General features: G+C 38.5%; 1 protein-coding gene and 1 pseudogene across 1 annotated transcript in view; one reads left to right on the forward strand and one right to left on the reverse strand.

The window, feature by feature from the left end:
• Positions 1-23503, reverse strand: part of ELAPOR2 (endosome-lysosome associated apoptosis and autophagy regulator family member 2) — a 174096-nt gene that overhangs the window by 139314 nt on the left and 11279 nt on the right. The window lies entirely within an intron of this gene.
• Positions 3689-5039, forward strand: LOC115501547 (annotated as a pseudogene).

Raw genomic sequence — 23503 nt, forward strand, 5'->3', positions numbered from 1 at the left:
CTGATAATATCCCTACATTTCAGATTTCAGCTTGAACCCTTTACACGACACATTTTCCTAAAGTGGGTTATTTGTCAGTGAATAGGTCTGCATTGGCCAGTTGCTTAATTAAAGCACCGGAAATAACAGCAGCAATTTCCTCTCCAGGCAACAAATCTCTCTCTGAAGGTGTGATTACCTTCACAAGCTCAGGTCTTTCCTAAATTAGTGGTGTGCCATTTCTGCGCTCAATGATTCACAGTGGAAACTGAAACCTGAGACAAACAAATCTAAATGCACAAAAGCAAACGAGTAAAAAATTCTTTCTTACCCTTCAAAAGGTAGAGAGACACAGTCACCTTTTCTCAAAGACTTTGTTGACAATGAAACTGTCCTGTATTTTTGTGTTTATGTATACTGGAATATTTTAGCTCCAATCTGTATCTTTGTTTTCTGAATCAGATCACTTATCATTGATAAAATTATGAAGTTCTAGGTTATGAAACTTTTAAGATTTACAAGGAAGAGAACCCAAAATAGCAAACAGAGCACTGCCCAAATAACTTAATGTTCCAATTGCTCTACTCAATTATATAAGAATTGGCCCTAGTAAAGTATTTGTCACATCAGATTACATGACTATTTTGAGAAAATGGACCTATCTTTTCTTCACCCCCACAATCTTGCTCAGCAACTGAACGAGGTGGGCTCTTGATGTCCATGGAAAAGATAAAGGGTACAAGTTGAAAACAAGGTGAGTAATCCTCAGCAAACAGTAATACCAACAGCAAAAACTTTCCCAATTGTGAAAACAGATCAGGCACAGTCAAAAGAATAGAAACTTCCATTCTAAAAATCTACCCTCAAAAAGTAACCCCCCTACACACATACAATCAAACTTCCAGAAAGAATAAAGATAGAATTCCTATCACAACGACCCTTTTCACATTTGTATTCTATAGTCAGGAAAATACATTAGAGTGGAAGATGAATTGCCACAGAGAAATAGAAAGATAAACAATGCCTTTACACTTAAGAGGAATTTTTATTTGATTTCATGTAATAAATTTGAAAAGGTACCCAATCTATATTTTTCACATTCCTGACAATTTCTAAAAAACAAACAAAACACACACACACACACACACACACACACACACACACAGAACACTTGTAACATTCAGAAATTGGGAAATTGGAAACATTCCATTTGGGGGAATTTGTCCTAAGGAAATATGTAAGATAAATATCTAGATATAGCAAAGACAGAGCTACAATAATGTTTATTACAGGGATGCCTGGGTGGCTCAGTCAGGTAAGTGTCTGACTGCAGCTCAGGTCATGACCTCACGGTTCATGGGTTCGAGCCCCACATGGGGCTTCGTGCTGACAGCTCAGCACAGAGCTTCAGGTTCTGTGTCTCCCTTTCTCTCTGCCCCTCCCCTACTAGCGCTCTGTCTCTCTCTCAAAAATTAAAATGTGAAAATTTTTTTAAAAAAAAATGTTTATTACATACCTGTAATAGCAAGAAATAGAAAACATTCTACATGATTAACAGTAGGGAATTGCTGCATTCTATTTTGATACACGCACACAGAATTCTGTGCACTTATTTCAAGCTGTATATATCTACTCCTGACATGGCAATATGCTCATGATATGATGCGTATAACATGACTGCGTTTCTGTAAAATGCGTGAATGACTACATCATGACAGGGATTAGAATACATCTGTACAAAGGTACCAACAGTAATCACCCTGGCATATTTGGCTTGCTTCTATTTCCTGATTTCCTTCATAAGAAACATGTTTCTTTTTGTACAAACAAAAAAATCAGATCATTTAGAAATAAAATACAAAAACAAGTAGATAAACACTAAATGACTTGTCATTAACATCCTCACCCTGAAGTAAACAGATGTTCCATTTTATACCACCCAAAGAGTCACTTCCCATTTTTAATGCAAGAAAAAATGCTAGATGCCTACCTAGGTTAGCACTCATTCATATAATTTGTTTCCCTAAGATATAAAAAGACAAATGAATTGAAATGCCTAAGAAAGGAGGTATTCCAGTGAAATGATTTTCAAAGGGTAAAAACAATTTCCCCTGAAAAAGAACCAGCCCAATTTCCTGTACATGTCAATTGGGCATGATGAACAAAATTCAATCTTTCTTTGATGAATGAGGATCTCACTGCCTCAAAAGTCAATGCAAGCTAGGGGCGCCTGGGTGGCGCAGTCGGTTAAGCGTCCGACTTCAGCCAGGTCATGATCTCGCGGTCAGTGAGTTCGAGCCCCGCGTCGGGCTCTGGGCTGATGGCTCAGAGCCTGGAGCCTGTTTCCGATTCTGTGTCTGCCTCTCTCTCTGCCCCTCCCCCGTTCACGCTCTGTCTCTCTTTGTCCCCAAATAAAAAAAAAAAAAAAAAAAAAGTCAATGCAAGCTAAAAGGCTCTGGACCCAGAGAAAATGGTTTGTGGGTTAGAGCCCCGTGTCGGGATCTGTGCGGACAGCTCAGAGCCTGGAGCCTGCTTCAGATTCTGTGTCTCCCTCTCTCACTGCCCCTCCCCCGGTAGCACTCTGTCTCTCAAAAATAAATAAACATTTAAAAAAAAATTTTTTTAAGTCAATGGGTTCTGACTCAGACATATGCTGTGGAAATGGGTTCCCTGAAAAAATCCCAGATGGGCTCTTGTCTTCTGTGATCTGTATTTGCCTCTTAAGTTTAACACAGAAGATCCTAGGCTGATGGTTCAGGAAGCTCTCAGTTTAACTGCAATTTTGTGTAAGTCACTGGAGAAAATTCTTATACAGCAAATGCATACTGAGACAAGCGCATTTGTAAAAAATATTTAAGTTTTAAACCACATTCATACAAGACAATATAAGGTTTTTGCTCATTATCAAACACAAATACCACAATCACCTAAAACTTAGAAAAATGTGTGCACAAAGGCAGAAACCAAGAAAAACAAAGAACAATAGATTTCACTAGATAAAGACAGTTTGATCCCCTGTGACCAAAACACATCAACAAAATGAGAAGACAAATAACTAGGAACATGTCTGTAACAGATTGTCAACATTTACATCTTCATTACCCATTTTTAAAATTCTAGTTATTTACAAAAAGACAAAATTCACTCAAGTCATGAAGTAGGCATTCACAAAAGGAAACAACAAACATATGGTGACACATTTTATATAAGTAGAAATTTAAAATACAATATAAATAGATATGCTTTTTGTTAAAGTGAAAATGATTATGAATAAAAGAATATGAACAAATAAAAGAAGAAACAGACACTCAAATATTGCTGGGAGGACTGTAAATCAGCCTATTATTTCTGGAAGGAAATTTGGCAATGTGTGTCAAAAGCCTTAAAAGCATATAGTCTTTGACAAAACACTTCTATTCCTAGGACTTTATCCTTAAACAATAATTAAGCAATATTTTCTATAAAAAGATATTCATCATAGCATTAGTTAAATAGAAGCCAAGAGTTAAATTTTTATCAAAAGAGATTGGAAAAATAAATTCTGTTTACTAAAAATCATGACATACCAGAACACTTAAAGACAAGAGAAAATATTTAAAACGGTAGACGGTAGATGGTAAGTACTGACATAAAACAGAATGTAGCTTGTTCATAGTGGGTTTGCCGCCCAAACACAGGTGTCGTAAAAACCATCACTCAATCTGTCAGAATGAGAAAGGAAAAGACTCCTATCAATACTGTCCTCATTGGACATGCAGATTCAGGAAGTGTACCACTACTGGCCGTCCCATATACAAACATGATGGGAACAAAAGAACTATTGAAAAATTTGAGAAGGCTGCTATTGAGGTGGTAAAGGGCTGCTTCAAGTATACCTGGGTCTTGCAAAAACTGAAAACTGAGTGTGAGCCTATTACCACCACTGATATTGCCCTGTGGAAACTCAAGACAGCAAGTGTGATGGGACCATCACTGATAACAGAGAACACAGAGACTTGATCGAAAACCTGATTACAGGCACATTACCAGGCTGACTATGCTGTCCTGATTGTTGCTGTTGGTGTTAATGAATTTTAATCAGGGATCTTCAAGAATGGGCAGATCCATGAGCATGCCCTCTCGCCTTACACACTGGGTGAGAAACAACTAACTACTGGTATTAACTCTTCAGCCACCCTAGAGTCAGAAAAGGCACAAAAAAATCATTAAGGAAGTCTGCACCTACATTAAGAAAACTGGCTACAACCACAACACAGTACTATTTGAGCCAATTTCTGGTTGGAATAGTGACAGCACGCTGGAGCCAACCGCTAACATGCCTTGGTTCAAGGAATCAAAAGTCACATGTAAAGATTGCAATGCCAGTGGAACCAGTGCTGCAGGAGGCTCTGGATTGCATCCTGCCAACAGTTCATCCAACTGACAAGCCCTTACGTCTGCCTGTCCAAGACATCTTACAGAACTGGCAGTATTGGTTCCTAGGGCCAAGTGGAGACTGGTGTTCTCACACTCAGCATGGTTGTCACCTCTTCTCCAGTCAACGTTGCAACTGAAGTAAACTCTGTTGAAATGTACCATGACGCTTTGAGTGAAGCTCTTCCTGGGAACAATGTGGGCTTCACTGTCAAGAACACGTCTCTCAGAGATGTTCGTTATGGTGATCTAAGCAAAAAATGACCCAATGGAAACAGGAGGCTTCATGGCTCAGGTGATTATCCTGAATAATCCAGGCCACGTCACTGCTGGCTATGTACCTGGGCTGGATTGTCACACAGCTCACACTGCTCGTGAGTTTGCTGAAGATTGATCATCGTTCTGGGGAAAAAGCTGGAAGATGGCCCAACGTCTTGCAATCTGATGCTGCTACTGCTGTTACTATGGTTCCTGACAAGCTCATGTGTGTTGAGAGCTTCCCTGACTTTCCTCCTCTGGGCCATTTTGCTGTTTGTGACACTAGACAGATCGTCACTGTGGGCGTCACGAAAGCAGTGGACAATTAGGCAGCTGAAGCTGGCAAGGTTACCAAGCCTGCCCAGAAGCTCAGAAGGCTAAATGAATAAATGCCCAATAGCTGCCACACTAGTTTGAATCAGTGGTGGAAGAAAAGTCTCAGAACTGTATATCTCAATTGGCCATTTAAGTTTATTAGTAAGAGACTGGTTAATTTTAATAATGCATTGTAAAACTTTCAGAAAAGGAGAATATTTTGTGGACCATTTGTTTTGTGTGTGGGTGGCAGTTTTTAGTTACTAGGTTTTAAAATCAGTAGCTCTTAGGGGCGCCTGAGTGGCTCTGTCGGTTAAGCATCTGACTTCATCTCAGGTCATGATCTCAAGGTCCATGAGTTCGAGCCCCGCATCAGGCTCTGTGTTGACAGCTCAGAGCCTGGAGCCTGCTTCAGATTCTGTGTCTCCCTCTCTCTCAGCCCCTCCCCCGCTCTCACTCTGTCTCAAAAATAAATTAAAAAAAATTTTTTTAATCTTAAAATCAGCATCTTTTAAGGGAAACAAGTTGACCAAAAATCTGTCACAGAATTTGAGATCCATTACAACAAAGTTTAATGAGGAAAAAACCCAGAATGTACATGACCTTCAATTTTCTTTTAAAAAGCTTTAGCACTGGGTGTTTTGTGTAAGTGATGAATCACTGGGTTCTATTCCTGAAACCAATACTACACTGTATGGTAACTAACTTCAATTTAAATAAATAAATGTAAAAAGAAAAATGAATAAAATAAATAATTTAAAAACCTTATATTTAAAAAAAATTTTGTACAGGGTGTGTTTTTATACATGTATTTATGCATAAATAATACTGAAAGGACCTATACCAAAATGTGAAATGAGATTATTTGCATTTCTACATTTCTTAAATTTTTTTATTTATTTATTTTCATCATGATGAGTGTACCCTTCAATGCCTATTCCCTATTTCCCCCATCTCCCTCCACCCATCTTCCCTCTGGTAACCATCAATTTGTTCTCTACAATTAAGAATCCGTTTCTTGGTTTCTCTCTTTTTTTTCCTCCTTTTCTCCTTACCTCATTTACTTTATTTCTTAAATTCCACATATGAAATCATATGGTATTTGTCATTCTCTGACTTATTTCACTTTAGCATTATTTCACTTTAGCATTACAAAAAGCAAGATTTCATTCTTGTTTATGGCTGAGTAATATTCCATTTTGTGTGTGTGTGTGTGTGTGTGTGTGTGTGTGTGTGTACACACACTACATCTTCTTTATCCAGTTATCTATCGATGGATACTTGGGCTGCTTCCATAGTTTGGCTATCGTAAATAATGCTGTAATAAACATAAGGTTCCATGTATCCCTTTGAATTAGTGTTTTTACATTTTGGGGCAAATAGCCAGTATTGGGATTCCTGGATTATATGGTAGTTCCATTTTTTATTTTTTCTGCATTTCTTAAATTTTTTATAATAGACCATCACCATAATTATTACATAAAAGCAAACATCTATTCATATCAGCACTATTCACAAGAGCAAAAATGAAGAAAGAATCCAAGGTCCATCAGTGGATGAATGGATAAACAAATCATAATTATATATATATACACACACACACACACACACACACACACACAAACACACATATAAATACACACATATACATACACGCATACAAAATACAATATTAATCAGCCATAAAAAGAAGTCAAATACTGTTACATGCTATGATGTGGACAAACCTCCAAAACATTATGCTAAGTCAAAGCCTGACACAAAATGTCACATATTATATGATTCCATTTATACAAAATACCCAGAATAAGTAAGTCCATAGACACAGAATGTAGACTGGTGGTTACCAGGCACTGCAGGGAGTGAGGAATGGGAACAAACTGCCTAATGGGTACACGGTTTTACTGTGAAATGGAAGAAATGTTTTGGAACTAGACAAAGATGATAGGTGCACAATATTGTGAATATACTAATTGCCATTGAACTGTTCACTTTAAAATGGTTAATTTTTCAAAAATTTTTTAACATTTATTTATCTTTGAGAGACAGAGACAGAGCGCAAGTGGGGGAGGGGCAGAGAGCGAGGGATACACAGAATCTGAAGCAGGGTCCAGGCTCTGAGCTGTCCGCACAGAGCCCGATGCAGGGTTCAAACTCAAAAACCATAAGATCGTGACCTGAGCCAAGGTCAGATGCTTAACTGACTGAGCCACCCAGGTGTCCCTAAAATGGTTAATTTTAAAAATAGAATAGAATGGTTAATTTTGTGTCATGTGAATTACACCTTAATTATTTTTAAAAGTTAAAAAAATAGAGGGGAGCCTGGGTGGCTCAGTCCATTAAGCGTCTGACTTCGGCTCAGGTCACGATCTCACGGTTTGTGGGTTAGAGCCCCGTGTTGGGCTCTGTCCTGACAGTTCAGACCCTGGAGCCTGTGTCAGATTCTCTCTCTCTCTCTCTCTCTCTCTCTCTCTCCATCTCTGTGCCCCCCTACTCATACGCTCTCATACTCTCTCTCTCAAAAAACATTAAAAAAGAAAAAAGGTAAACATCTAATCATCATATTCCTCTTCAAAGTTTACCAAATTGTTTCAATTTGATATGCTTGATTGCATAAGAGACCATTACCTCTACCACTGAGTTCTAGGTATGCTAGTGTGTCTGTCTGTCCATCTGTCTCTCACTTGCCTACTCACTATTCTTACTAACAAATAATGATAGCTAACATGAATATGGTACTTACTACAAACTTCTCAAAGGTTCATATACATGGAGTATATTGAATCCTCACAACAGATCTATGAGGTAGGTATTATTATTGTTATTTATTATTATCATCTCTGATTTATGGATGAGAAAGAAAGACACAAAGAAATAAAGTGATTTGCTCAAGACTACACAGCCAGCAAGTGACAGTATTGGGATTTAAACCCAGCCAGGCTGACTTCAGAATCCTATCTTAAGTGCTTCACTTGTTGTGTTCTACTTATTCTCAAAAGAATGCATGGTCTTGGTGGAAAATGAGAATAGAGGTTAAGTGTATGAAATAGGAGGGAGACCATCCATAATCTTGCCACCCAAGTAAAATCACTGTTAACCTATTATACAGTTTTCCAAATAAATATACACATTTATATCCCTTTACCAAAGTTTTCATGACATGCTTTCGTTTCTGCTTAACATATTATAAACTTCTCCCATGTAAATAAACACAATGCTATGTCATCAAAATTAATGGCGCCATGATATTCCATTTAACACAGGAAACAATTTAACCAGCCTCCTATTAAAATTTGGGATTGTCTATGAATAACGCTGAAAGCAATCACCTTAAAAGTACATCACTGTTCACAGAGGTAGAACAAATAATCCTAAAATTTGTATGGAACCAGAAAGACCCCGAATAGCCAGAGCAATCTTGAAAAAGAAAACCAAAGCAGGAGGCATCACAATCCCAGACTTCAAGCTATACTACAAAGCTGTAATCATCAAGACAGTATGGTACTGGCACAAGAACAGACACTCAGATCAATGGAACAGAATGGAGAACCCAGAAATGGACCCACAAACTAATCTTTGACAAAGCAGGAAAGAATATCCAATGGAATAAGGACAGTCTCTTCAGCAAGTGGTGCTGGGAAAACTGGATTGTGACATGCAGAAGAATGAACCTGGACCACTTTCTTACACCATACACAAAAATAAACACAAAATGGATGAAAGACCTCAACGTAAGACAGGAAGCCATCAAAATCCTCAAGGAGGAAAGCAGGCAAAACCACTTTGATCTTGCCCACGGCAACTTCTTACTCAACACGTCTCCGGAGGCAAGGGAAACAAAAGCAAAAATTAACTACTGGGACCTCATCAAAATAAAAAGCTCCTGCACAGCGAAGGAAACAATCAACAAAACTAAAAGACAACCGACAGAATGGGAGAAGATATTTGCAAATGACATATCAGATAAAGGGTGGGTATCCAAAATCTATAAAGAATTTACCAAACTCAACACCCAAAAAACAAATAATCCAGTGAAGAAATGGGCAAAAGACAGGAACTTTTCCAAAGAAGACATCCAGATGGCCAACTGACACATGAAAAAATGCTCAACATCACTCATCATCAGGGAAATACAAATCAAAACCACAATGAGATACCACCTGACACTTGTCAGAATGGCTACCATTAACAACTCAGGCAACAACAGATGTTGGCGAGGATGCGGAGAAAGAGGACCTCTTTTGCATTGTTGGTGGCAATGCAAGCTGGTGCAGCCACTCTGGAAAACAGTATGGGGGTTCCTCAAAAAGCTAAAAACATAACTACCCTACAACCCAGCAGTTGCACTACTAGGCATTTATCCACAGATACAGGTGTGCTGTTTCAAGGGACATACGCACCCCCATGTTTATAGCAGCACTATCAACAACAGCCAAAGTATGGAAAGAGCCCAAATGCCCATCGATGGATGAATGGATAAAGAAGATGTGGTGTGTATATTACATATACAATGGAGTATTACTCGGCAACCAAAAGAATAAAATCTTGCCATTGCAACTACGTGGATGGAAACAGAGGGTATTATGCTAAGTGAAGTTAGTCAGAGAAAGACAAAACATATGACTTCACTCCTGTGAGGACTTTAAGAGACAAAACAGATGAACATAAGGAAGGGAAACAAAAATAATATAAAACAGGGAGGGGGACAAACAGAAGAGACTCATAAATATGGAGAACACTGAGGGTTACTGGAGCAATTGTGGGAGGGGGGTGGACTAAATGGGTAAGGGCAGTAAGGAATGTACTCCTGAAGTCATTGTTGCACTATATGCTAACTAATTTGGATGTAAATTTAAAAATAAAAAAATTAAATTAAAAAAAAAAGTACATCACTGTTAAGTTGACCAATTTAAGATGTAAAATACTTGGTGAGACTATGTGTTTCAAAGCTCTTGACCAATGATACCGAAAATTTCTACAAAGTCTTTAACAGATGATACTCTCATTTGTAGATTATGAGAGTGCCTCATTTACCACACTTCTTTGCAGAATTTTACCAGCTGGTCTCAGAACATATTTATTCCTACTCCACCCCTCCAAGAGATACATATTCCCAAGGAAAAACACTTTATTTAGATCTGGGGAGATGCTTTCAGATGCATAGATCTGTGGAACACAGACATCTCCAAAATGTTGAGCCTTTCTAAGAATAGATGTCTATTCAGGAATAACTCTTCTTATAAACATCCCTGTGGAGCATGATCATTTTCAAATGAGTAAGCAAGGTCTCAGAACTTGAAATAAGGACCACAGGCCAGGGACTAAACTAAGGAGGATTGAGAAGAAAAGCAAATGTCACCCATGCCTGCTTCATGTCAGTAACCTGTGAGTCTTCTCCTACAGAAAAAAATCCTAGACTGTCAGAGATGTAATTTATTACTAAAATTGAGTCCTATTTATTCTAAATCATCCCACAAACCAAGGCAGAATTAGAGAAGGTTAAGACTTTCTAACTCCCCAAAACTTTGTCTTGAGGAATATTAAGTATCTCAGGCTAAATGTCTAAACTCAATTGACTTGGATGACGACATGAAATTATATAACTAGTCATCAGCTGGTTTGACATGTCTATGTCAAACAAAAGTAGCACAGGCCCGATTCACCAAGCCTTCTTGTTGACTATTTGTAGACAAGGCTTAGTTTCTAGAAACTATCAAGCCTCATCACTCTGCCCAGTATGACCAGACTGGACACAGAAAATTTCACATTCAGTCCAAAGTATCCAATAAGAAGCAGAGACATAACCCCTATTTCTCTAAAAATATATAACTAGAAGAAATGAAGTCTTAAGACGCTGAGCTTGGAAGAGCCTTTATAGATTATCTAAACCAATCTTTTTCTTCTAACAAATGAGAAGATTGAATCCAAGAGAAAACAAGTCACCCAGGTCACAGAGCTAACTACCAGTAAGAAAAGTCCTGTACCTGGGTCGCTTGACTCCCTGGTCAATGCTCATCTCACCCAAGTGTGGTATATACACATCCAATTGAACATTAGCTCTCTAGCATTTCATTTCCCCCCCCCAAAAATGCCATAAAAATAAACTTTTCTTCTGAATAATTAAGTAGACTGTATGATTTTTAAGATGTTGTAAATTAAGGCCGATTCTGTAAACAATATTTAAGAAACATTAAGCCTCTATCACTAAAAAATTTTCATAAATTAAAAACACTCAAAATCCTCAACATTCTTAAATATACATGTTAAATATATTAATATATTAACCCACTGAAAAATTTTTCAATTGGAAATTTTTGTCAAATAGTGTAGGATAAAGGTGTGCAATTCTGGCAGGCCAGCCTAGGAAAGAGAAAAAAAGCAGCAGCTGGTACAAAGGAAAACCTTAAACAAACATATTTGCCTGTTGTATTTGCTTAAATAAACCAGTCTACCAAAACATAAAATCAAGACCTACGCATATATCTGCTTCCATATGCTCTTTGTATTTCATCAGTACAGTCACTGAGAAAGTACTAAGAAAAAGATGCCTTTCTAGAGTCGCTGAACATGAGAAAGTAAGGGAAGAAGTTGATTTCATGAATGCATGAGAATATCAGATCTCACTGAGGCCACGGTTATCAATTAGGTACACTGTGGACCTAAACAAGAATCCATCATAACAAATTGTCTGCTTTAATATACTGAGTATCTGAACTATTTCCAGGCTTAATCTGTGGAAAGCTTATTGAGGATGTATTTGCTGCTATTTTACACTAGAGAAGAATTCACTTTCTTATTCAGAGGGTTGTTTTTTATGTTTAAAGTTGAACGGGGGCGCCTGGGTGGCGCAGTCGGTTAAGCGTCCGACTTCAGCCAGGTCACGATCTCGCGGTCCGTGAGTTCGAGCCCCGCGTCGGGCTCTGGGCTGATGGCTCAGAGCCTGGAGCCTGTTTCCCGATTCTGTGTCTCCCTCTCTCTCTGCCCCTCCCCCGTTCATGCTCTGTCTCTCTCTGTCCCAAAAATAAATAAACGTTGAAAAAAAAAAATTAAAAAAAAAAATAAGTTGAACGATATAAAAAAAATATTTAACTATTTAAACCAAGAATAACCCCAAATTAAAAAAAAAAAAAATTCATGGCTCTCCCAAGAGATTCATTCAGTGCTATTTCAGAGCACTGCCAAAGGTTAGGTTTCTAAACCAAAAAGTAATAATTCAAAAAATGTCCAGGTAAGTGTTTTATTTAGCACTAATTTTCACCACAGATGTTTTCTTCATTTTAGAGCAAATGTATTCTGCTCATTTTAGAGCAGTGTATTCTGCCTTCTAAGGGAGTAATAAGCCCACGAAAAAAATATTTGCTATTGCGCAATTAAATTTACATCTCTCCCTTGTTGCGCTAATACAGAACTGAGAGCTAATGAGTCCATGTGCTGACAACTACAATCATTAGTTACATTCTGTAGTTAACAAATCCCAAATAAAAGTCATTACAGTCACAAACTGCTTTAGGAGGATACATCTTAATGGGCTATTAGTTGGGTATTCAACTAAACCTGCTTCTGGAAAGCAACTCTGTACAGAGAACGGGATGGGCAAACAATTGTTGGAAACTGTTCCTTGGGTCATCCACCCAGATATGCAAATAGGAGCCAATTTCTATAATGCTTTTTAATGCAACAACAAACTTTCTTCATAAACAACTGAATTTCTCTCTATAACAAGGCTGATATATTATGGGGTCAGATGTTGGCCTCTATTTAGGCTGTATTTCCATCTTTATAACACCAGGGAGGTGATACCTACACTTAATGTGGCCATTTTCCTGGAGAAGGCACTCTGATTTACCCCTTCTTATTCCCAAGGTAGAGAGAGTCTGTATCTACTGGCTTACTTTTTCTACTATTTTAAACATGAAAGTAACTGAGAAGTCTAAGAGAAGTCTAACCTCGTGTTCACATAAAGTATAAAGAAATCACCTCTCTAACTCATTTATATTTCTTTTCAAAAGGCAGTTCATTGAAGTTCCAATTCACCAAGTGCTCATTTTACATCAAGAATCCACCTCCTGGCCCAAATTCTCTAAAGCAACACCTAATGTCCCCCAAATGACTAATTAACTGTGCCTAAATGCCACCCAGTAGAAAAATTTTAAATATTAGAATAAATCTTCAGAAATGAGGCCTATGAGTAAGTAAAGGTATCCTGTCCCCTCCGTCAAATCCATACACTTAAATCCTAATCCACAGTACCTCAGAATGTGCCCTGATTTGGGGACAGACTCTCTACAGAAGTAAGCAAATTAAAATGAGATCACTAGAGTGGGTCCAATTCCAATATGACAGCTATCCTTAAAAAAGAAGCAAAACTGTACACAAAGGCAAAGAGGGAAGATGGGATATGAAGAGACAGAGGGAGAAGTTGGCCATCTACAAGCCAAAGAGAGGCCTGAAACAGATCCTCCCCCAAAAGGAACCCATCCTGTGGACACCTTATTTTGGACTTCCAGCCTCCAGAACTGTGAAACAATAAATACCTGTTATTTAAGCCACCCAGTGTGTGGCACTTTGTTATTGGAGCCCCCAGAAAACTAATGCAAAAGACATACCCAAGCTAGAAAGGAAGAAGAACAGTTATGTGGTTGTAAATAAAATGGCTGAGCTTGGTTTCTAAAAGTCTCAAATTAAACAGGGTAGAAAACTACAGGTGTGCCTCATCTCAAGCAATCTTAAACAAGGCATTACAAAAAATAAATAAAAACCAGGGCCACTAATTATAGAACAAAATCTTGCATTTGTAAGGAGCTTTGGCATTAGTGTGACCAAGTATTTGTACTCCCCCCCTTGAGCTACTCCCATTTTTCTCTTCTCCCCTCATTAGCAATGCTCTTCCAAAGCACTGTCTGTTCTCACTGTGCCTGCCTTCTTTTTTTTTCCTTATTCTTTCATGAACCCACTCCCGTCACATTTTGCCTATACCTCTTGATCAAAATTGCTCTTGTCAAAATCACTGATGACCTCCACCTCACAAAACTGAAACATCAGTGCTCAGCTTCCCTCTCACTCAGTCTAACAACAGAGTATGATTCAGTGCCTGTCTTCTCCCTCACTTGCTTCATCTAGCCTCGGGGACCCCATTCTCCTCCACTGGCTCTACCACCCCTGACACATCCCAGCACTTGGTCCTGGACCCCTTTTTTCTCTGGCTAAAGGCACTCCCTGGGAAATCTTAGTAAAGCCTATGGTCCCTTTAAAAATATTTTTAAAATATACATATAAATATATATATATATTATATATATATATAAAATAAATATATTTTTTCAAAGAGAGTGCACATGAGCAGGGAAAGGGGCAGAGGGAGAGAGACAGGGAGAGAGAGAATCTTAAGCAGACTCCACACTCAGTGCAGAGCCCAATGTTGGGGCTCAATCCCATGAACCCGGGATTACGGCCTGAGCTGAAATCAAGAGTCAGACACTCAACTGACTGAGCCACCAAGGTGCCCCCTTAAAAATATTTTTTATATTCAAAATATACACAGAATCCAATTGCTTCTTACCATTCCACCCCTAAAACTTTCATCTAAACTGCCATAATGCCTCATCTAGATTATTGTAATAACCTAATTCATCTGTTTTCACCCATGTCCCAGCATCTACTTCCACACAGCAGCTGGATTGATGTTTTCACATATAAATCTTATTATATCTGTATTCAACACCCTCCAGGGCTCTCTCACCTCATTCAGAATGAAAGTCAAAGTCTTTAACATCCCCTAAAAAGCATCATGTGATCTGTGTTCACACCTCCTGTCACATGCCCTTCATTCATTCTACTCCAGCCACAGTGGGTCACTCTTCTGTGAACATGTCAAGTGTATGACCATCTCAAGGCCTTTGTACTTGTTCTTCCTTGTGCCTGAAGCCCTCTCCCCAGATGTCTGCATAGCTTGATCTCTTTCTTCATTCAGGCACTACTCAAATGCCATAGCATCAAAAGCCCTTTCCTGACCTCTTAGATACCAGACACCTCCTACGTCCCTTCATCTCCTTTACTTTTCCTTTCAGACTTAACACCAACTGTCGCATGTTTGTGTGATGTCTATACTCTACCATTCTATAAATTCCATAAGAGCAGTAAGTCTCTTTTTGCCCAAATCAACATCATATGGCTTGCCCTAAAGCCGGTGTTAAATAAATGACACTTTGAGAAGTAAACTTTAGATAAGTCATCACAACCATCCATGGATGTACACTGGATATGTTACCTAGACCCTGTCCTCTGAGATTTTCTAAAATGGAAATAATTCACTGGTCTGTGATTCTAATCCACAGCCAGGTTGAGAACCACTTCATTAAATTGTAAGCTCCTTCAAGAAAAGATTTTTTTTTTCATCTTTCGACCTCCAGCACAGCAGTTGAGAAGTGAATAATAATGTCGATTAAATGAATGAATCCATGAGAAATGGGTCATTTAGTCTTTGTATAGTTAACTAGTTTAACAAGTCTTTTCCATTGCCGTACATCATTAAAGGTTACGGCTCTTCCTTAATATGAAGAAAAATCTTCCTCACCATAACATCCACTCATTGGTCTCAGGTCAGCTGTCTGAAATATACTTGAAGTCCATTCTTCACAGGTAGCTCTTCAAAGATTTAAAAGCAATAGTAAGGGGCCCTTTTAATGGGCTTCTTCTCTAGTCAGGACAAATCAAAGCAAATGTAGGAAGTATTAGGCCCTAGATTCATTCCATCTGAGCAGGAGTATCTCAACCACATTATCCTGAATGATATTTAGAGATAAGTTATACCAGAGAGAGAGGAAATGGTTTTTCAGATGTGGCCACCGGCTTAAGCACGTTAGGATAGAAGTGCATGAGAATTCCTGAAAATTGGAATTGTGGTTAGACAGGAGGGTAAGACAGAGGGTTTAAACAGGAGAAAGTTAAGAGCACAAAGAGAGAGCTAAGAAAGATCTCCTGAGACCACATGATAAAGGACTTCGTAGACCAAATTAAATGATCTTTTAATGACTTAGTGATATGGAGTTTACAGACAAGAAGGAAAAGGATCAATAACATCAAGTTGCTGTTAACCAATCAGAAGTGGAAGCAAGAAGAAAAACTAGTTTCAAGTACAAGAAAAATAATTAATTGGTTCAGAATGTATTTAATTTGAGGTATCCAGGATGTCCCACTAGTGGGTGTCTGTTAAGGAGTTGTAAATGTGGCTTTTGGAATCCAATGGAGAATTGGGCCATTTAGAAGTTGGATTTAAGATTGATTTAAACAAAGGTTTAGGTAAGACAAGCAGTCAGATGAAAAATTTCAACAATGGTTCACCACAGTGAGACAGCAGGTGATATTCATGATTTGCTTGTTAAAAAGTGTTCTTATTATACTCAAATCATGTACTCAAATGTATCTCAAATTGTGTGTAATAAGTAGGTATTACTTTTATTTACATAAAAATAAGAATAAAAGAAAATATGGCTAAGACTCAGAAGTACATATATAATACAAAGAGAAGGCAACCAAAAGCACAACCCTGGGAAAACCACCACTTTCCAAGAAAATAAGAAAAGAGGAGCTATCTAAAGAAGGAAAGATATTACTACTGGGTAATACAAGATTTCAGTGTCTTAGAAAGCAAAGTCAGCAGCCTGGAAACAGGGTTAATACTGCAGAGAAATCGAGTATGATGAAGAATAAAGAAACCACTAATAATTAGGCGATGATTACTGACCACAAAAAGAGATTTAGGAAAATGATTGGGATAAAAGCCAGACTACACTGTGTGGGAAAAAAAGTAGAAAACTGAAGAAATAAAGGTGAAGAGTCTGGTTTTGAAAGGAAGGACAGAAAAAGGGGCAGAAAAGAAGGGTGGGTTTAAGTAATGGTCTTCCTGTATCCATGTCCAAGCAGAGAGGGCAGAACTCACTGCTATCAAGACAAATGAGTCACATCATTCTCCCTGTCCTGGAAAAGTCATCAGCTACTGCTACAGAAGAAATAAACCCAAATAGGACAGATCAGCCAGTCTCACAATTATAGTTCCCATTAGTACCTTTAGCTTCTTTGGAGAAGAAATAAAAGAAAAAGAAAAGAGAAAAAAGAAGAACGAAAAAGAAAAGGGAAGGGAAGGGAGAGAGCAGGGAGGGTGGGTGAGAAAAAGAGAGAGAGAAAGAGACAGAAAGAAAGAGTCCCCAAAGTTTATGGAACCACTACTAATCTAAAAGCATTCTTACTTTGTTCTAAATGTTTCGGTTCTAGCCACCGAATTCCTGTCACCGCCCACCAAAAAAAGAAAAATGCAATTAAACCTAGCTATCTTGCTGGATTTTATTTGAAATATAATCTCAACTATTATATGAAACTATGAATATATTTAATTGTCCTTCCAAATGAATACAAACATTACTCTCATCTAGAGAGTACACAAATGCTCATCACCACGATGAACTAAAAAAAGTTCTCATTTTAGCTTCTGAATGCTTGGTGGGAGGTTTGCCTTCGTCCCTTGCACTCTGACAAACATTAATTGGTAATGAAATGATCTATAGGCAGACAGGCAGGCAAGTGGAAGTAATCCCAACAAGCATATCTAACTAACTGAATGATTAGCTTTTCAAAAAATCAAGACGTATCTGAAATAGCACTAAATACTCAGTAAAACAGAAAAATAAATTACCTCCCAGAATATCTCAGAACGTCAACATTCCTTTAGTGCTTACATTTACATTTTGGGCTGCTGCTGGCGAACTTTATAAACAACCCATTTGAAATGCTCGCTAATGAGTTCTTGATATTCATAGATTACATTATCATATTGGAGGTTAAGAATATCAAGTACCATGATTAGAACTATAGTATGTTAAAAATAGATACGCATATGTGGTATAGCCATACAATGGAATGCTACTCAGCAATAAAAAGGAACAAACTATTGAATACACCACAACGTGAATCAATCTCAAAATCATTATGCTAAGTGAAAACAGCCAGTGCAAAAAAAAAAAAAAAAAAAAAAAAAAAAAACAGAGAGAGACAGTGGAATGCCATTGAATTCTATTTATATGAAATTCTAGAAAATGCAAGTGGATCTATAGTGACAGAAAGCAGATCAGTGGCTGCCTAAGGACAGGGTGGGGGGAGGAGTAGATTATGAGGGGAAGCAAGAAACCTTGGGGGTATTTGAAATGGCTATCTTGATTTTGGGCATTCGTTTCTTAAGTGTATACATACATAAAAACTGGCCAAATTATACACTGCATATTTATGTTGTTCCTGTACTTCAATTAATCTTCAATAAAGTTTAAAAAAGATTGAGGCAATTGTTAGCCTTCCGCTAAAATATCTGAATAACACTTTAGAGCAGTATTATTACATATGTGCTTTTAAATGGGCTAATACGTCTCAAACACTTAGAACAATGCCTGGCCCACATAACTCTGATGTAAGTGTTTAAGGAAAAAGGGAATACAGAACAAAAACACTGAAAGAGTTGTGGTAAAATGATAGAACTATCGCCCATTGATTTCCATTCGGGATTGTCTTTGGTACATAGTGGTTTTTTTCAACAACAGGGTTCAGCCTTTTATGTTTGAAGTTTTACAGGCTCTGGTTTAAGATGTCATCAGACCCACACCCCTCGCCCTGGCTTAACTCTTCGGCATCCTCTATTCCCAGAACTGCACAGGGCAAGACAGAGACAGAACATGCACTACGTCCAGGGCCCGTCAGGTGTGCTTACTGGGGAAGAACCACGAACAGCTGTCCTCCTTTTTTCTGTCTAAAAAAATTCTTCCAAAAAAAATTTTCCTAAACAAGAATCTAGTTTAGACAGGATGAGCTCCCCCTCAGTTGATCGGCCCAGCAGGACACAGTTTGCCAGACAACACAATTTGCACTAAGGACTCTACACAGACACCTCGTCCTCGACACAAGGAGACCAGTGGCCATGGCCACCTACACACCTGTCTGTGGCTGAAACACAGCCGTACAGAGAGCTCATTTTGTTAAAACATGTGCAACACCAAGATCTACCTTGGAGCAGAGGATAGATTTCTAAAACACATGAGAAAGGGATTACTACCCTGAGAAAAGGAATCTAAAAATGATGGACTAAAGGAGGAAAACATTATAAATAGTTGCTCGGTACACCTTGGTAAGATTCCATGTATATCTGACAGAAGCAGTTGTAAGGAACTAGAGGTACAAACCAGCTCAGGGTAGGCAGAGTGGAAGGCAGTGAAGTTCAGTGGAAAGTGAGATCTCTGAGGACACACACATCCCAGGCTTAGGACTCACTACCCTCTGACATCTTTCTCAAGGTATGAATTGCCTTTGAGCTTCAGTTTCCTCAACTCTAAAAGCAAAGGTATGGATAGCTGTGAGGATTACTGTTAATATAAGTAAAGTGCTTCGTACATTTCACTATTCAATAAATGGTACCGGTTATCAAGAAAATCTGGGACGCCTGGGTGGCTCAGTCGGTTGAGTGTCTGACTTCAGCTGAGGTCATGATCTCATCGTCTTTGGGTTTGGGCCCTGCATCAGGCTCTGTGCTGACAGCTCAGAGCCTGGAGCCTGCTTCAGATTCTGTGTCTCCCCTCTCTGTCTCTCTCTCTGCCTCTACCCTGCTCACACTCTGTCTCTTCCTCTCTCAAAAATAAACAAACATTTAAAAAAAAATTTTTTTTAGAAAGAAAATCAAAGATAATCAACAAAATACTAGAATTAACAAGACCACTCTACAACAAGATACACAATTTCCAAAAACCAATGGCTTTTCAGCCTATCAGGGGAAAATCAATTAAAAAATAAAATGGTAGGGGTGCCTGGGTGGCTCAGTCGGTTAAGAGTCTGACTTTGGCTCAGGTCATGATCTCCCAGTTTGTCAGATCAAGCCCCGCATCGGGCTCCATGCAGACAATGCAGACCTTGCTTGAGAGTCTCTCTCTCCCCCTCTCTCTGTCTTTCCCTGCTCGTGCTCTCTCTCTCAAAATAAATAAATAAACAAACAAACAAAAAGATAAAATGGTAGGGGAAAGCTGCCATAAAAAAATAGTAACAAAAAACTTACAAAGTCAGTGCTCATGAAACGTACAGAATACTCCAAGCGCCAAAGGAAACTAGGTCTTCAAATGCGAAGATTACACTACAAAGATGACAGTTTTTCCAAATAAGTTAAAAGATTTAACAGAATCCAAGAGAAAATTCCAGTGAGTTTTTTTTTAACTTTTCAAAATTATTCTGAAGTTGAACTTGAAGAGTAGTGAGAACAGCAGAAAAATATTTGAAAGAAAAGCAACAAGTATATTATAAAATCATATTACAAAATTCTGTGTGCAATCTTGGTAAAATAAATACATAAACAGCATACAAAGTAGCCCAAAAGAAATCAAATACTTTTGAGGATATGTATGTCACTTTTTATACATAATAGATTAAAAAGAATGTATATACCCACACAATAGATGGTACAGAAAACAAATCAATGGAGAAAGGATGAATTACGGGTTGTTCAAAACACTATTTAGGAAACCTGGTTATTCAAAATAAAGTTAGATGCTTACCTTACATTAAGCACTGAATAAAAATTCTAGAGAAGTCAAAATGAGGGAATAAGTTCACAGCATAGAGTTAAATGAAAAAAAAAAAAAAAGATTACCAAACTGTATGTGCAGAATATTTCAATTTTGTAACATACATGTATATTACCATGAAATATATGCAAAGACATATGAAATATGTGATAGAGACAGGGTTTCCTGATGGTTACAAATGTGAGCAATGGGGCAGCAGCTGGGGCTCACAGGTAGTAATTCTACCAAGCTGGAAGTATTAGGACCAATCTCATCAGAGTCTGGAGGATGAATTCATCAATTAGTAAATGAAATGCCCTAAAATTGTTCCTATTGTTCTTTTTATTAATTTTTCCTACTACAAATGCTAAAATGTTAAAAGTAGTGTGCTTATTTGGTAAAATTATGAGTATTTTTATCGCCTCATTTTTCTAGAATGCACACGTACTGCATTTAATTTTCAAAAGGTCAAATGTAAAAAAAAGGCATCGTAAAAAAAATAGAGCAAATAGTGTTAATATTTACCTGCTCTTTAGATACGGAAGCACTTCCCCAGCATACCAAGCTCAGATATGTTTAAGCATCAACTGTTATTTAGTTCAAGTTATTTCCTAGTATGCATTATTGATATGCCCAAGAATTACCAAATAGAAGTCGGCATCAGACTTAAATTTCAAATGGCCGATTTTTTCCACTCTCCATTTTAGGATGTTACATTAAACACCAAAGGGCAATTGTTTTATGTTTACACGGTAGCAATCTTAGAATAAAGTGTTAAATATGACAGCTTAAGAAGGAATGTGTCCTAGAACTAAAGCGTCGAGGATAAAGATTTCTCTTCTTACTTGTTACAAGAGGAATGTATGTAACCTTGAACAGTCATTGAACTGCCCCTTAAAGCTACCATAGGAATATAGGCACACAGTAGGGAACAGAACTCATCATTCCACAGATGTGACCTAGGCCATCAGCCTGCCCAAAAGAGGAAACCTGCAACTTCCAAAGTTCAAAGAAGCAGTTCATGACGCTACTGATATAAAACACCTTCTCGGATGAACTAAAATCTGCACCCTTTTGTCTACTACCCACCAATCCTAATACCATCCTCTAAAGAGCATTATATAAATGCTTCTAATACGTGACGGCACATAATGCATTTGAAGCTATCATGATTCCCTCAAGTTTTCTCCGAGCTACCCAGCCTCAATTCCTTTGGTCAGTCATCAAGTATTTGGACATACCTTCTAAATACTTCATTTCCTAACTGGCATGTCAAGGTCAACATCGCCATATGTCAATATCCCTCTTCAATATTACTCCTAAATTGAATCACTAACCTAAGTTAAACGTCTACCTTCTGTGAGCCAAGTACTCTGCTCTTATTAATAGAGCCTAACACACACACCATCAGTGCTTTTAGCAGCCACTGACATCTGTGGCTTCAAAAGTACTTTTAAGCAAGACTTCTTCATCCTTTTTCAGCAAGACTTCCTCATCCTATGCTTAAACACTAAATTTCAGAACCCAAAGGACAGTCTATACTTAGAACAATTATGTTTGCCCATTATTCTAGCCTTTCAAATCATCTTGAATCCCAATTCTGCTTTCCAAGTCATTAGGCATCTTTCCCAGATTTCTGACTTTACAAAATTTGGCTAAGCCTTCCCCAAAACCAAAACATCGATTAAATAGTAAAACAACAACAACTCAAAGATTAGATACTAGACCAAAGGTACACTAGGCCCCCAGCCATGGTTTTGCTTTTGGTGGTTTCAGTTACCCATAAGCAACCAAACCCAAGCAGACGAACCACCCCCTCCTGATGTATACCAGAAGGTCAATAATAGCCTAATGCAACATTGTCATTCACCTCACTTCACCTGATCACGCAGGCCTTTTATCATCTCACATTATCACAAGAAGGGTGAGTACAGTACAGTGAGATATAGAGAGATCACATTATGTAACTTTTACCACAGTATACTGTTGTAATTGTCCTATTTTATATTATTGTTGTTAATCTCTTACACAAAATGTATAGCACTTTGTCACAGGAATGTATGTACAAGAAAAACCACAGTATATATGACTAGGGTCTGCAGTACAGTCCAGGGTTTCAGGCATCCACTGGGGGTCTTGGAATATATCCCATGGTGCATGACGTGGGGACTATAGCACTACACTGAACACCTCCCTCCAGATTGGCATCAATTCCTTAAATTAATAACCTTAGGGTACATCTGGGTTCAAATAGCCAACATCGCCCAGTGATACGATCATTCAGCATATCCTTCTGCTTCTTGCCCACAAGGATATGATGTTTCAAACGCCTTACTAAACGTCAAGCAACACCACATGGGTATCATCCTCCAGGTTTCCTGGTGGTCAGCGACCCCTTCAATCCTCAGCCAGCTTCTGTGCTATCACCGTACCGGCTGTGCCTTCTCAGTTTCCTTCTCAATTGCTTCTGGCTCAGCTTGCTTTTTACATGCCGGCGTTTCCCGGAGCCCTCTCCTCAGCACACTGCTCTTGCTGCCTGCTAAGAGCCCAGGTGACCTCATCAACGCCAGTGGCCTCAAGTACCTCTTATGTGCTTGTGGCTTACACGCTGTCTCTCTGTTGCACTCGCAGGCATCCAGCTGTCTCTGGGAGAGCGCTATTTGGAAGTCCCTTGGGCACTTTAAACTCACGATGCCAATATGAACTCATCCTCTTTCTTTCAGCCACCTGCCTCCTCCTCCTAAATGTTCAGTCTCATGAAAGGCTAAGCATCTACCCAGCAGCCCCAGGCTAAAGCCCTAGCAGTCCCTGGAGGCTGCGATGTATCACTGAGTACTACCACTACTCCGCTCTGTCAGCTGCCCAGCTCTGACTTCTTGCTCTCCCCGTGGAGAGGCAGCTGTCCCCTACCTGATCTCCCTGCCTCCAATAAGATCCCTCCTTCATCATCCTCC

The sequence above is a fragment of the Lynx canadensis genome, chromosome A2, assembly GCF_007474595.2.
Source record: "Lynx canadensis isolate LIC74 chromosome A2, mLynCan4.pri.v2, whole genome shotgun sequence".
In the NCBI taxonomy this organism is placed as follows: domain Eukaryota; kingdom Metazoa; phylum Chordata; class Mammalia; order Carnivora; family Felidae; genus Lynx; species Lynx canadensis.